General features: G+C 37.5%; 1 long non-coding RNA gene across 1 annotated transcript in view; it reads right to left on the bottom strand.

Moving 5' to 3' along the window:
• Positions 1 to 10629: 10629 nt before the first annotated feature.
• The window catches only part of LOC141411473 (uncharacterized), a 77330-nt gene continuing 70920 nt past the window's right edge, over positions 10630 to 17039 (bottom strand). Inside the window, exon 3 of the long non-coding RNA XR_012436255.1 lies at positions 10630 to 13686. This is a non-coding gene — a long non-coding RNA (uncharacterized lncRNA). The remainder of the gene's footprint in view (positions 13687 to 17039) is intronic.

The raw sequence follows: 17039 nt of genomic DNA, 5'->3' as shown, positions 1-17039 counted from the left end.
GGATTGGCTTTCTTTCTTTAGGAATGCATATCTGTTTTTGCTAGAGCTGGAAAAATCAAAACAAAAAATATCCACCAGGAGTGAGAATATTTGCCAGTCTTAGATCTCATTGCTGTTTGCCCATCCTAGGCTGTCATTTTCTCTCCAGGCCCATGCCAAATATTTTATCTGAGCCCTGGTGTGTCAGCTGCTCTGTGGTTTCCATCCAGGATGGAGGTTAAAGCTAGAGTTGAGGGCAGGGATTGGTCCTCAGAGAATTCCCATCAATGTTGTCTCTCCCCTTATAGCATCCTTGGACTAAACACTAAAAATTGTGTTAATACTCTATGAAAAATATTGTTGTCAATGAAAAAAAATTCCATTAATTAGTTACCAGTTGGGAACTTAGAGTCAGGCAGAACTCATATCTAACCTTTGTGTCTCCATATCAGAACTGAGGCATGGGAGTAATGAAGTCCTTTGTCTTAAATCAGGACTCTCATATCTTCTACCAGCATCTGAATGGCTAACTTCTTATCTCTCAGGTGGAACTTTGTGGTCTTAGCACTTGACACCCACAAAGGAAGGGGTCATAAATCTTAGTTGTGTCTATTACTAGTATATTTATTATCCATATTCAAGGTAGGTAATACAGAAACACATTTGCCCTCTTAGTGGCATGAGATTGGATGGGATTGGGGTTTAGTGAAGTGACAGTAAGGATAATGGGGCAAAGGAAGAAACTACAGCTGTAAAGGTCAGGGTTGGAGAAAGCTCTGAAGTAAGCTAAGGACTCCACATCTGGAGACCCTGGTTTTATTTCTACATGTGTTTGGGAGACAATAATGTTTATGAAGATTAATCACCCCACAAGTGTTTTGAGTCAGAAAATAAGAAGAACAGAACCTGGCTTCTGACCTCATAATTCCCCATAGCCTATCTAAGGGTCTTTCAAAAGCTGTATTCACAGAGACCATTGCACTAATTCCATTAGAACGAATGTTTCTTTTCTTCGAAAAGTGCCCTCTATAATTTCAGACTAAAATCTAGCCTGAATGTGCTGCCAAAAATGTCCTAAATGAATAATGACAGAAATCCACTGGTGTGATCTTTAGGCAAGAAATTACTAAAGCCCTGCAGAGGAGAAATGAGATGCCCAGATAGGAAGGGACTGACTTGTCCAATCTTTGACTTGGTGGACCCTGACATGAGGCATATAATTTCCAGAGCCTCTGCAGTCCAAAGTACCCTGTTTTTATTAATTCCTTATGGTTTGTGATACGTGGGAAAAAGCACATGCATATCTGCATGTGTGTGGTGTACATGTATGTGCATTATGTGTGCAAACATGCAGCTGTGTGCAGAAGACTGTAGTAATGATACAGAGGACAAAAACTAAAAGGGGATTATTACCAAAGCTTCCTGTTGTAAGGAATACTGAGTCAATGTTATTCTAGGCAATACACACAAATTTCAACTTAGAAACTAGCAAGTTGGTTATATGTTTCAGATGAGCAAAGTGAATACTTTAAGAATGATGGAAGAATGTTTCAACATTAATTTTCACAAGTCTCTTTTTTTGTTGATGAAAAAATGCCAGGCTTACCCAGACTAAGCTGAGCTACCCTTGTTTGATCTGGACAGACTACATTCTCAAGGGACAAGGCCCCTCCCTGGCAAGCTAGCCTGCACTTTGAGGCACAGATGGTTTATTTGTGAAATGATATGAAATAAACCACAAATCAACTCAATTTTCTGCCCATTTTCAATGTAGATCATTTGTCAACTTCACTCCCCCTTTCTGAAGGCCACAGAGTACCCACAGCCAGCCAGCCAGCCAGCCGTCACAGTGCAAGAAATACTTAACATTGCAAAGCCTCAGCCAGGGACCAAGCAACTCAGGTTTCAGTATGAGTTAGGCAATTTACTGACAGTTCTTTGCCTTCATTTTCCTATCTGTGAAACAGTTTTGCTCATTCTGCTAAATTGAAGTTGTTGAAAGAATAAATTCTGCAATACCTATGAATCCATGTGAGCTCCTTCCCAGAATGACAACTGCTGGAGGCTGCTTCAAAGGGTGCTCTTCTGGCCCAAAACTCCTTTTCTAAGAACAACCTCCCTGCCCTCAATTCCTCAGGACTGGCCCCCAGCAAACAGATCATTCAACATCACCCTGAACCCATGAGTAGCTAGTTGAAATGAGGTGCAAGAGAGGAGCCAATCTCAAATTGATCTGAATCTATGAGTTGTGTCTCCCTCTCAGAAATTCAGAAGGGGGACATTAGATCCTGGGTCAATTGGTTGGGAGTCTGAGAAGGGAAGTGATGTAGAGCGAAGGTTTAGACAGCAAGTTTCTGACACTGTGCTAGAACAGCAGAGACAGTCAGTCTGCAAAGAGAGAGAAATGGTTGTGATATGCAGTAAGAAAAATGAATGAGCGGCTGTTGGTCCCCAGAGAGAGGTGCTAAGAGGTGTTGCCTGGTTCCTGACTCTATTCCAGTTCCTCATTCCAGGCCTCCATGCACCCTTTGTGCACCCTCCCTTCTCTTTCTGCCCTTGGATTCCAAGAGATAACTTCACATCCTTTCAACAACGTTCACTTTTTAGCATATGCTAGTTGGAATGAGTCTCTCTGTTCTTTGGAAACAAATGATCTGCATGCCTAAAATCATATCCTCTGAGTTGCCTGTCTTGGAAAAGCTAGCAATGTCGTTGACATAAAAGAATTCTTAACCAGACTTTTAGTGTAAAAAAAAACTTTAACATCCTTTTAGAACAACACATTAGCTCCCTGCTTATTCTTAGGCATTCTTATCTGTTAAGACAGAGTCCATTTTGAAATGTTAACCTGGCATGCAATTGAACAGAAACTCTATACAGGAATCCAGGACTCAGCTGTTAGTAGTTTTTATTGTGTTAGAGAATTGAAATATGACAATTCTCAAAGTACTTTGCAGCTAAGCAGGGTTTTGAGTCCTAGATACCATGTCAGTGTGTGAAAATGGGTGACATTCGAAGTATAGATGGCCAATCCAAACTACTCTCTCAAACAGTCCAGAAAAACTTGGAATTGAGACAGAAGCACCACCATCCAGCCTTCACTGGAGGTGTGAGAAGCCAGGTTATTGCTGTTCACAGGGAATTCAGGTGAATCATGACCATTTCTGTCATCCTGAGGTTGAAAGTGAAACCCTATTCACCTGTCAAGATTTGATCAACTAGAGGCCAATGATGGTGGAAAGTAAAGTACAAAATTTACTCACAAGCAGCCCTAGACCTGTAGGTGGATACCTTTCCTCTATGGTATCTGGCCTATCACATCACCAAAAAGGACATTTCATAGTCTCTGTATCTCTTTTTCCCTGGCTGTTTTGCCCTGTCTTGCTATCACATTTATAAAACAGCAGGTGGACTGTTTTAAGTAGAGAACTGAAATACTGGCCTTCATACCAGCCATATGCCCTTGAATAAGTTACTAGCTTCTCTGAACTTCAGTTTCCTTGTCTTTAAATTGTGTTAGGGTTGGAGGTATGGCTCAAGTGGTAAAACACCTGTCTGGCATGTGCAAGGCTCTGAGTTCAAACCCCAGCACTACCAAAAAATAAATATGTGTGATCACCATGCATGGTTGTACACACCTGTAGACCCAGCACTTAGGAGGCAGAGGCAGGAAGATCATAAGTTCAAGGCCATCTTGGGCTACATAGAAAAACCCTGTCTCAAAAAAAAAAAAAAAAAGAAAGAAGTAAAATGTGGGTGTTAGATTATATACCTCTAAGATTTCTTCAAGATCTTCTAAAAGATCAAATAGCTCTTTCCCTCATAGTTGAAACACTTTGGAGCAGAGGTTATATTTTGACTCTTTGTGTCCCCTCCTCACTGTCTCTTCCACAATGACTGGCTTTCCTAAATGTGAGTCAATGTCACAGAAAACTGGGGAGTCAGTACATCTTCCCCTAAAATGTGCACACTTATTTAAAACAAACTTCAGCACTTAAGCCATAAATTAGTCAGAGGTAAAGGCTCCCTGTCTACCCCGTGATTCCATGACAGTAAGAGCTCATTCTAAGAAATGTTGGTTCCCCCTGCAACCTTTCAAGAATGAGGAGCCTCTCAAGTTGAACCCTACAGCTCTGTTATTCTGTCAGGACTGACCACTGCTCCTTTTCCCCCCCAAGAAAAAAGGTTAGGAGGAAGATGAAAGTGTTTTCACTTCTCCTCAGGGGATTCACCTTGTCTCTTCTCCCCAGGGCATACCTGTCCCCCAGAGTAGCCATGGTGAGGACACTTTTCCATCTCCTTGGCCTCCCCTGCCTGCCCACACTGCCTGGGTAAGCCCTACAGTAGATGTTCCTTTATGGAGCCAGCAACTAGCAGAGGGCATTCCAGTGAGAAGAGTGCCCAGAATTCTGCCTCCTCTTGAAATGTCACCAGACTCCTGCATGAAATAGTCACAGGGGACATTCACTTAACAGCCAGGCATCTTGGCTCCTGGGGCCTGTGTTGATGGCGTCTGTTTACTCTGGTGCTTCCTAAGCCCCTTGATAACCTTCTGGCCCTTTGGGCTAAGCTATAATCAACACTGCAGCATAAATAAGAATGTTTGTCTAATCAAAAAAATTTTACAGGGCTGGAGGTACATCTCAGTGGTATAGTATGTGCTTAGTATGTACGAAGCCCTGGATTCCTTTCCTAGCACCAAAACACCAAAAAGCAAAAACAGTTTTAAAAAGTGCATTCATCTTAAAGATCAATAAATTTTTAAGATAAGGAAAACCACTGAAGTCTATGTAACAAGAAGGAATGAAATTTTGTCATTCACAAGTAAATGGATGGAACTGGAGAACATCATCTTAAGCAAAGTTAGCCAGGCTCAGAAAGCCAAAAATCGAATGTTCTCCCTCATGTGTGGATTATAGACCCAAAACAAATGCAGTAATATTATTGGACATGGGTCACACACTAAGGGGCAAACACACATGGCAGAAATAGGGAAAGAAAAGGAAACCTAAAACTTGAATGTGTTGAGGTGCTCACTGTAGAAGAGTGAATATAGTAATCTTAGACTGGCAGAGACCACTATGGGAAGAGGACCAGGAAGTAGCGAAGAGGTCTGGTAGAGATGAACCAATGTGGGTTGCAATACACAAGTGCATGGAAGCAACACCAGGAATCTCTCTGTATGGCTGTCTTTGTCTTAAACTAGCAAAAATGCTATGTCTTTCTTATTATCTCTCATGTTTTCTCTTTAACAACATCAAAGAACAAGAAGTCATCTGGATGGAGGGAGGTGGCCCAAACAATGTATACACACGAGAGAAATGTAAAAACAATACAATAAAATAAGAAGGATCTCTGAAAAGTGCATGAAATGCTGAATGCAACATAAACTCCAGTGACTTATACAAACTACTTAATGTCTGTGTTCTGTTAATTGATGAGTTTTGTTTTTGATGAGTATTATTTTGAAAGGAAGTGACTTTGTATAAACAAGGATGTTACTTTTTTCTTTTATTTTATTAAGAGAAAAATAAATTAAATGCATCAGCAGAAAATGAATAACTATGTTATTGACTTTAAAAATTATCTATAGCTTTACCCATAGAAAGTTTATGTAATAGTGTACCTTCAAAAGGAATCGTAACATGTTCCTTTGGGTTATTTCTTTTTATAATCTTCACCACAGGAATTTTTATGGGAAAAAATTATTTTTATGACAGTTCCTGATATCTCTGTACCTATGGACTATGGTGCCAACCCTCCAAGTCATGTCTCCCACTGTGTATATGCCTGTTACTGAGACAGTAACTACTCAGTATTGTGGTCACTGGCTTATAAGTGCACATCCCCTAAGGACTCATAGATTGCTTGAAATAAAGGAATGTCTGTTCTTTATTCTTGAATCACAAGTCCTTAGCAATTGGTCCATGTCATATATATAAATAAAAGAATTACTGCATAAATTAGTAAATTTACCAACTTAGAACCATGTTATATGATGCACAAAACCTGAAAGTATAAAAGAATGAGAACTAAGTGACAAAACAGTGTAGAACAACTTAATCGGTAGAGCTTTCCATCTTGTCTGATGCTGATTCTTTCTCCAGTGGGCAATAGGCAAATAGAAGGTAAATACTGGATGCTTATTAATGGCAATGCATTATACAGAAGGAACACCATCCAAGCAAGAATACCTTCTTGGCGAACCTGAGTTTCCAATTTTCATAAATTGAGATCCAATAAAAAGAATTCAATTCATATCCTGAATAGCTCAGGTGGTCTTTTCTAGAAGAGATGTCAAGATGAAATGATACAGTCCCTAGAGCAAAGTCCAAGTTTTTCAGAACTTCTTGCCTTACTATTTGTGAAAGTCTTAAATAGTGGATTCAAAAAAAACAGAACATGAAGCTTTTCCCCTTGAATGAGACATTCCATTTTGGTGCAATTTGTTGCTTTTTTCCATCTTATTTTTATTACGGTTTTTCCTTTCTGTTATTTCTCTCCATTCCCTTGCATCTCCTCTGTAATCCGTGATTTATTTTGATGGAAGGTATTGGCAATAGTCTAGGTCAGAGAAAATGAGCACCTAGTCTTCTCTTCAAGATTTAAAAATGTATTTTAGACCATTTCAAAGATTGGCTTTTTTTTTCAATATCTTGAGAAGAGAAAAAAAAATCAGTACACTATTTGAGGAGCTTCATAGTGGACACACTGTGCCTAGTGGATGTCATTTTCCCTCACTCTTGAGCAGTTAAGACAGGCATGTGGACGTCTTAGGGGAAACAATGAAGGGCACATTGTAGGAATGCATTAGATACGTGTTGAGTGAAAGGTTCTCAGGTCCTTAGAAGATAGGAACCACTCACTTTTTTTTAAATCCAGCATTTAGTAATGATCACACAATTAAAATGACCTCATTTTTGTCCTCTTCATCAAAGTCTGGACCGGGACAGAATTTGGTGATCTATACATATAGCTGAATTTAAAAGGGTGATTTGATGATATCCAATATCTAGGGAATAGCTTCAGAGAACATTGTCTGCTCAGCTCTGGATTATACTTTATTTAAGTTTTTCTCATGTGCAGCAAAAAGCACATGATACACTGAATTGGGGCCCTCACCTTAAACTTCTCTTATTGGCTTGACTTTTAATCCAGAGGAAGAGGAAGGTAGATTGGAGGGGGTGTTCACTTCTGTCCTCCATATCTGACTTGAACACCTGAACAGCATCCAATAACACCTATTTGATTCCAGATTCAATTAACAGGACTGGGACATGGGTATGTTAAGCAGGAATGTAAACCAATCATACAATTACAGAATATGACAAGGAGGGGACTTTAAAGCACCTCTATTCTACTCAGTCCCCTGCAGTTTAAATGTATCTATAATATCTCTACCGTGCTGACCTAGCCTCTAGGTATAACAAACATCTAATAAGGTAGGGGGCTCTAAAGGTAAGTGTGAATGCAGAGGTTTGGTTATAGGTGTAGATGTTCCTGAATTCAGACATTTTGTGCTAATTTAGTCATATCACTGGCCTAAATTCAAGGTTATACTTTCTGTCTCTTGGTTCTATGATTTGAGAAAGCCTTATTTACAGCTTTATTTTAGTAGGAGAGAGCTCAAGATGAGCCAGGGGGAAGCCAAATGGCTTGGATATTGCACAGTTTTCTCCCCACTAGCTCCCTGGATGGTCAATATGTCATGCATCATAGGCATCAGGTTCCTTTCCCAGGATTCCTGGAACTTCAGCTTTTAAAAAAAGCCACTAAAATTCTCCAGCCTCTTGATTTTCTATCTAAGAGGGATGACTAAATGGCTTATTTCTGGACTCTACAAGAGCACTTGGGAACTCTATAGACTGAATTCAAACTCTCATACATTTTTCTAAGATAAAAATACAGCCTTTTTTTCTTTCTCTCCTGGTATTTGGAGTAAAATTACATGAAGACACCAAAGACCATTCTTCAAGTATGTGTGTGAGTGTGGGCGGTGGGGGGGGGGGGTGCTGAAGAATAGAAAAAATGAGATTTTTAATGCAAAAATTCAAACAGCAGTGATTCTTTTGGGATATACTCTTATTTACTATTATTATTCTATACAGTTCTTCAAAATATTTAGCTTTGGAACATTAAATGGTTTTGTTTGACAAGAAATGAAAACAAGCTAATATGTTTGAAAAAGATTGAAGATTGTTTTAAGCCACATTATTTTATCTATCTTCAATTGATATCTAGATGTTTAAAGAAATTTATACATATGCATGTAGCTATGTGTGTGCATTAGTGTGTGTGCACTTCTACGCACTGTGCCCTCTGTACACACGCATGTGCGTGGTGTTTGTATCTTTGGTTCCCAGAAGTCCCATTGAGAGTTATTTGCTTTGAATACTGATGCCTACTCTGGGTGAGATTTCTTTTTCCTCTCAAAGGTGTCATCAGAAGCTGGGAAAAGGTAGAGATCAGAATATATAACACCCCCTAAGGGAATTTTCCAAGGTTCACACTTCAGGCGCCAGACTCCCTTCTTTCAGGATAAGTATTTGACATGCTTTGTTACCTGATTAAACCTGCATGTGTTTCGTTCTGCCTTGTTACTGTCGGAGGCACTGTGTTGTGAAATAAAAACGACTGGCATTTGCCTGCCAAATGTGAATCAGAGAACTCTGAATTAGGATTCTTTAATTAAAGAGATTGGCACCTGATAGGTTAATTTCAAAAGCCAAGTTAACCCCATGCGCTCTGTTTATTTTCAAATTAATTCTATCAAATTACATTCCATTCAAAAGGTCTTATTGATGTCCTACCACTAAACAGTATTGTAACAAGAAAACAAGGAATTATAAACAAAACCCTTTGGGAGACTTGCTGCCATTTCACCTGGACTGGAGAATCAAAAAATAAGGTCTTTTATGAAAAAATTCAAACACCAGTAGTGATTCTTTCGGGACATTTCTTTACCACACAATTCTTTTTTAAAAATTTTATTAGCCTTAATAGTTGTACAGGGGAATACACTGTGACGTCTACAAATGTGCTTTACAATATAACTTAGTTAGATTTGCTCCATACAATTCTTAAAAATATTTAGCATCTGACATTAGATGATTTCATTTGGGAAGGAATGAAAACAAGTTGATATGTGCGAAGATGATAAAAAGCCATTTAAAGCGACATTGTTTTCTATATCTGCCCTTGATGTCTACATTTTTAAAGATCTTATGATAACTGATGTCTGTTTTTTGTCTTATAGCCCATTTTGCTACAGTTGATAGATGTTAAATAAAAGCCATAGTTGTGTCTTTGGTGCTGCACAGTCTGCCAGGGCAGCTTCCTCAAAAGGTCTGTAATAGGCACTTAGCAGCCATTTGGTGGAAAAGCACTGTCTCCTCACTTAGGCCTGCAAATGTCAAAGGGTAACTGAAAGCAGGAGAGAGTTTGGCATCTCAGACTCCATTTTGTTTTGTATCTGGGTCCTGTTCTCTAAGTCTTTCTCCCCTGCCGTCACCTTGGAATCCAGTAAGGACAGGACTGATCAATGACATCTTTGGAGGAGAGATGCAGGAAACTGCCCCCAAGGAAAGAGACAACAGAGCCTCACAGGACAGACCACCCACCAGGCAACAATGACCTGCTTACCCTGACCAGATTGCTCCCCTTAAGTGGTGACAGCTGTTACACTTTCAGAAACCCTCAATAATGATCACCTGTTTTATAATTATGAATATCTTTCAGCTAATACCTACCCCAATTCTTCCCTTATTTAAACCTAAAGCCTTATACCGTAAAAATGGGCTGAAGTGCTTACTTTGCCTTTTCCCATGTTGTGCCATATTGCATAATAAGTCTCCTTCCTGCCATTAACCACTACTCACTCCTTTATTTGGTGTATCGGGGCAAGTGACTGGACCTGACCTGTGGATACCCTTGAGGTGGGTTTGTGACCCTAGAATTCCAGTTACAAACTCAGTGTACTGAATCAGAACACAAAAACCTGAAGTTGAAGCTATTTATTTTAAAGACTGCATTGTTATGTTTAAAATCTTTTCTTTACTCCAAGCAAGGCATGCAGTAATAATAATTTTTAAAAGATCCAGACAGTAGAGCCCAAAATAACAAGCTTGTCTCCCTCCGTCCCATTGTATGGTGGTACAGACTGTGAAGTTTCTAAATTATTTCCTCTTGTGGTCATCTTATATTTTATATGACGTCTCTGTACTTCTTAAGAACTGTGATTTTTTTTTTGAGATTATATACACTAGCACATATTTTCTAGTGTCCTTCCCAGAAGCACACACTGTGGGTGCTTCTCCAGCATGCTCCCAAAGAATAAATCAGCCAGGATGTTATTTAAATGACTTCCAAGTGAAAGTTCCTCAAAAATTGGAAGTGTTGGGGATGCAGCTTGGTAATAGAGTACCTGCCTGGCATGTAGAAGGACTTGGGTTTGATCCCCAGCACTGCAAACAAACAAAAAAAAAGAACTAGAACTACCATATGACTCAGCAATTCCACTAGTGGGTATATATCCGAAGGGATTGAAATCAGTATTTTGAAGAAATATCTGTACTAACAGCACTATTCACAATAGCCAAGATATGTAATCAACCCAGGTGTCCACCAACAGATACACGAATAAAGACAACATGATATATATTTTTTATTTATGAATATGTATATGTATGCATACAAATAAAGGAATATTAGTCAGTGATTTAAAAAAAATGAAATCTTAACATTGGCAACAACATGGATGACCTGAAGGGCATTATATTAAGTAAAATGTGCCAAGTAAGTACAGAAAAGCACGATCTCACCTGTATAATCTGAAAGAGTTGATCCCATGGAAATAGAGAGCAGAGTGGTTGTTACCAGGGGCCAGGTGGGAATGGGAGATGTTGGTCAAAGGCTACAAAATTAGAGTGAGACAGGAGGAGTAAGTTTGAGAGATCTATTGTACAGCATGGTAGCTCTACTTAAGACAATATATTGTATTCTTAAAAATGCTGACAATATTCTCCCCACAAAATGATTAACTTTGTAAGATAATACTTGTTTTAATTAGCTAGACTTAACCATTCTACAATGAATATAGACTTGAAAATATCATATTGTACATAATAGATACATACAATTTTATCTGTCAATTGAAAATAAATAAATTTTATTTAAAAAATAGAAGGAAAGGCTTCTTCACTATCCCTACCTTTTACATTTTCTTGTCATATAAGTTTTGTTTCTGCCCAAAGTTAGTTCCAGAAGAGAAAATGATCTGTACAGAGACTTACCTACAGAGGTAGTCACTGCCATTCTATGCATTTGGGCAAGACTGGAAAACAACCTGCATTTCTTGCTAGAAATGAAGGAATCGGTTAACTAATTCATGGTAGGTCTTTCCAATGTTATGCCTTGTGCTGACTATAAATGATGAAGAAAAGAAGATGCAATATATTGGTACAACCATCTTGATGTCTAAATGTTAGCATGGTACCTGATGTCTTTTTGTTTATATGCATCTCCTAAATTTTCTATAATTATGTACACATTTCAAGACAAAGGGAAGGTTACTATTATTGGGGAGGATATGTACTGGGGTTTGAACTTGGGGAGTTATATTTGCTAGGCAAATGCTCTACCACTTGAACCATTCCCCTCACCCTTTTAACTGTAGTTATTTTTCAGATAGGGTCTTGTGTTTTTTATTGGAAATACCTCAGTCCTCCTACTTATATCTCCAACATAGCTGGGATGACAAGCACATGCCCCCTACGAACCCTACTTAGCTTATAGGTTGAGATGGGGGTCTCACTAACTTTTTGCCCAGGTTGGCCTCCAACTGCTACCTTCTAATTTCTGCTTCTTGAAAAGCTGGGGCTATAGGCATGAGTCACCACATCTAGCCCTAAGGAATGTTATTTTTAAAATCACAAGTATTTGTGTTTCCATTTGGAGGTGAAGTACTTTTGGATTCAATACTATTTAAGGCAACTATAAATTTAGAAAATGCTCTAAGTACATCTTCACATATAATTTACCTAAGGAATCAAGTATATATTTCTGAACATTTCAAAGCTAGAATTTCAACCACAATCTTAAGACATGGTAAAGTCTCAAGAATAAAACTCAAGATGTCATATTATCCTTTAGAACCCTTTAGCACACACAGATTTTGTTTATGTAAAGCTTGAACAAATATCATAGTTTTCATGATTACTGAACCATATAGTTATACAACTTGTTCCTTATTTCTCTCTTTGGGTATATGTGTGTGTGTGTCTGAAATCTGGGATTTAATAGTTACAAATACAAGGGTATAAAAAGTAAACCTTTCTACCTCCCACACAATTATTACTTATCATTTAACATTAATTTTAGATTGACAATTTAAATTTTTTATTGTTAACTTTGGAGATGTCAGAACAACCTTCATAAATATTCTTTCTTGTTGGAAATGAACATTCTTATATAATGGAAGCTCTTGGTAGCCTAACTGAATATGTCCTGTCAAGAAAATACAGAAAATGTTAGAATAATGAGCAGGTATTACTTTCCATGTCCCTTGGTTAATCCTAAGGGTTGGGAAGACAGATTTGAAGAAGTTGCATCAACACTTAAAAGGCAACTGAGTACCCTCTAGTATAAGAAAGTAGTGATTTCCTACTTGCTCCTGGGGTGGTAGGTAAGACATAAAGAAAATCTGGCTCAGATATTTGTGGTTTCATAGCCATATCCAAGAAAGTCAAAGTGAAATACAGGCATTGTATCAGAATCCTCTACATGCCAAAGTGCTTGATTTAGTCTTGATTGAATATAGGAAACTGAGGTCCCTGAGAAAAGATTTATACTTTTCCAAAGACATGATGAATCCATCATAAAAAAATAGACTTCACGCAAATATATTTTTAAATTTTAAGAACTTTTTCCAATTTTTGTTGTGAATATTAGTTAACACATTAACTCCAGATAGTTGAACGGCATGTTTTGATTTGTAATGTATTTGGAAATTTAATGCATCATCTCCTTCTCAGCATTATACAATTTTGGCTCCAGAAACGAACATGGTCCTACAAGTCCATCATCACATTTATTTTCTCACTAAAGTGCAAGAAGCATATCTGTTTCTCTAATTCATGGCCCAGATTCAGGTTGTAAAAATTCATGGTTTTCCAAACATCTGTGCATATCGGCAAGATCCAAACTGCTTCAGGGGCTCTCTGTTTTTGTCTGAAGAATCATGTTTTCTCCACCAAGAACTGATCCAAGATTTGTTTCAGACCTCATATATTTTTTCTAAAAATGATCTCTCCTTGTCCTTTTCGGGAATGATGAGGAAAAACTTATGTGGTAAGCCTTATTGCAAGGTTGTTAATGCCAAAAAGAAAGAAGGTATTGATTAGTAAAGATGACTGAGAAGTAGACCAAAGGCACTTCATTTTGGAACCATTTGTAAGAATGGAGTCATCTAACTTCAGCAGCATAGGAATGGCAGGGATAGAGTTCCTTCATACTCTTTTATGAGAGAGATAAAACACCAGAACTGGAGTTGGAGATACACAGGTTTCAATGGTAGTATTTGAAGGGTCCCACATCTTTACATGTTTAATATTTAAATTGTTAATGACTCCTCTTGAACACACTTGAGGTTCCATGAATAGTGTTTAGTCAGCTTCCCATCACTGAAACAAAACACCTGAAATAAGCAGCCTGTAAAGAGAAAAGGTTCACAGTTTTAGAGGTTCTATCCAAGATCAGATGGTCCTGTTGCCTTTGGGCCTATGATGAGCCAGTATACTATGGCAGGAGTACATGATGAAGCAAAACCACTCACCTCTGGCCAGGGAGCAAACAGGGCAAGGAAAGGTCAGGGTCCTACAATCCCTTCAAGGACATGCAGCCAAAAGCCTAAAGAGCTCCCCCTAGCCTGGAGTCATAAAGTTTACAGCATCTTCATCATCATCCTATGTGTTAAAATTTAATTCTTTTATGTACAGACATATAGGATGAATAAAAGTAGAGATATAATGAGCAACATGAGGAGTGACCATAGCAGTTAATAAAATTATTCAGGATTGCATTAGGAATTTTTGTTTAATACATAGATTTTAGAAACTCATCACGAAAAGTATCTGTGGGAGAGCATAGGTATGTTAAATTGCCTTACTGTAGTAACTGTTTATAAGTATATTTATATATACTTAGCATATGCACAAACTCTGTCTATATACAGCCCATAACATCACGTTCTAGACTGCAAGTGCATACAATAAAATCTATTTTAAAATATTTTAAAATGTTAATCTTCTGTGGTTTATTAATTTTTGTGTGTTTGTCAAAATGTTCTCTGATCATGATTTTATCTACTTTTACTTCTAATTCTGTTGACTTTTTCTTATGTATTTTGAGGCTATGTGATTAGAAACAAATCTAAAATCAATATATGTTCTTTGTGGACTGATCATTGTATCATTATGAAATTTTTTTGTTATATTTAGTAACATTTTATAACTCAAAGTTTATTTTGTTTGGTAAAACTGCACCAATTTTCCTCTGGCTAGTATTTTATGACCTTTTTCCATTTTTTTTAATTTTCATGTATATTTATCTCAGCTATATATTGTGTTCCAAATATAGAGATTTGTAAAAGTATTGGTATGGAAATAATGTAGACATATAGATCTATATCTACAACCTATCCATACCTAAATTTATGTCATTATTATCTTAAAATGTACTGTAATTTTAAAATATAATTATGAATCTAGTATTTAGCAAACTGATGTCACACCATACAAGATATTCTGTAACCTTTTCTTCCCTACTCAATATATATTATTGAAGTCTGTACTTATGGAGGTCTGTATTAGTTTCTTAAGATTTTATTATGAAAAACTTCAAACATATACAAAAAGAATTTTATAGTGAACTCTTGGCTGTCTATTTTTTAGACTCCATTAAGTTTATTAAACTCACTTTATCGCATTCTATCCATCTATTAATCCACACTGTCTCTCTATATAAATATATAAACATATATTCATACCTAATCTATATCTGTTATCTATCTGTCTGCCTACATGCTAGCCCAGAAATGAGTATGCACATGATAAAGACTTTTATTATTGATCATGATTGGATTATGGAGTTAAGAGTCACAGAATTTTTACTTTTTTTATACACATCTGTATTATCTAGGCATTAAAAAGTACACAAGAATTGCTTTTGAAAGGAGATATAGTTATTTACAAAATACCGATTCCCAGATCTGATCCTTGAATATTCATCAGTAGGGCTAAGGAGCAGCCTCTTTTGGAGCCTCTCTCTCTAGGTGTGTCCCATAGACACTTCTCGAGCACTTAATATGTACTACATGTTGAAACAAGTCCTTTTCTTGATCTAGTCTATTGATCACTCATGACCACCATATGAATTAGGCACTACTGTTAACCTGGTAGGTAACTAGAAAACAAGAGGCAAGAGAGAGAAAGTAAATTCCCCAGCCCCCCCCCCCCCAAATTCCATGGTGATGAACAGCAGAATAGCATTAGAGACCAGGAACTAGTTTGAGTTATACCTGAGAACTTACTGTTTTTTCCTTTTTAATGAATGAATTCAAAGAACACATAATGTTCATGTTGAGCCAAACAAGGAAGGTGGCAGGCACTATCTATAACAGTAGTCCCCTCTTATCTCAGGTTTTGATTTCTATGGTTTTGGTTATGCATGGTCAAAAATACTAAATGGAATATTCCAGAAATAATTTGTAAGTTTTAAATTATGTGCTATTTGGAGTACCCTGATGAAATCTTGAGCCCATTCTGCTCCATCATGCCTGGGATGTGAATCATCCCTTTTCCAGCAAATCCATACACTACCTACCCACTTGTCAATTAGTAGTCATCTCCAGCATCAGATCAACTGTTATGGGATCATAATACCTGTGCAAATTAATTCATATTTTCTTAATCATGGCTTCAAAGTTTTCACTTTCAAATATGCCAAAGAGATAGCACTAAAGTGCTTTCTTTAAGGGAAAAAATGAATGTACAACAAAATATTTTGGGACAAACCACTTTCCTATAACTTTTATGACTGCATATTATTATAATTTTTCTGATTTACTACTAGTTATTGTTGTAAATGTCTTACTAATTTATAAATTAAACATTATTGTAGGTATATATGGAGAAAATATATTTAGGGTGGTTTCAGGCATCCACTGAGGTCATAATTTATAAATATAAATGGAACGTGGATAAAGGAGACTATCATATTAAAGTGAACAAGAAGAAGTTTTCAGTCTATAGAGCAAGATGGGTAATTTTGACACTACCTGACCAGACCTCTGATAAGGATAATCATAGTGCATTTAAGAAGCACTCGTCAAGTGCACTTCACTTGTTTGGGGAATGGATTGTTGTTAGGAAAGATTTCCTGAAAGAACTAATATATAAAGGTGAGACTTGGAGATAAACAGAGGTGGCTAGATTAGAGTATCTCCCTGCATGCTTTAGGACCTGCTATAAAGAGGGGTAGGAAGTCAAACCATAGCCATTCATGCGGAGATATGCCTCATAGCAACCAAGTGAGGTCCACAGAGATCATGGCACAGTTTGATTTTGTGTTGAAGCAAGAATTGCCCTTCAAAATCACAGATCTGATCATGCCATTCTATTTTAAAGCCTCTGCTGGTTCCTTGCTCCCTAGAGAAAAATACCTCAACTCCTTAGCAAATGTGCAGGGGCTTCATAGCTGCTCTGCTTATTTTCTCAGTTGGTTTCTACTTCTCTGGCCATCCTGAGTAACCCACTGCCCAGCCACATCCCAGCTCAGGCTTTTCCCTCAGCTTAGATATGCAGCACTTCCCTCTTTTCAACTCAGTGAATTCCAACCTGTTTTTCAAAGTCCACTTAAATATCACTTTTTCCATGGACACTCAGATGAAGTGAAATATTTCTTGATTATTTTTCCTCTGATACAGTTTACATGTCTCTAATGTTTGAGATATTACCTTATTAGCTTTTGTTTATGTTTCTCTTGTCTGATGGACTTTGAGATCT

Source organism: Castor canadensis, chromosome 10 (genome assembly GCF_047511655.1).
Source record: "Castor canadensis chromosome 10, mCasCan1.hap1v2, whole genome shotgun sequence".
Classification (NCBI taxonomy): domain Eukaryota; kingdom Metazoa; phylum Chordata; class Mammalia; order Rodentia; family Castoridae; genus Castor; species Castor canadensis.
The sequence above is the reverse complement of the archived record's forward strand: the minus strand, read 5'-3'. Positions and strand labels throughout refer to the sequence as shown.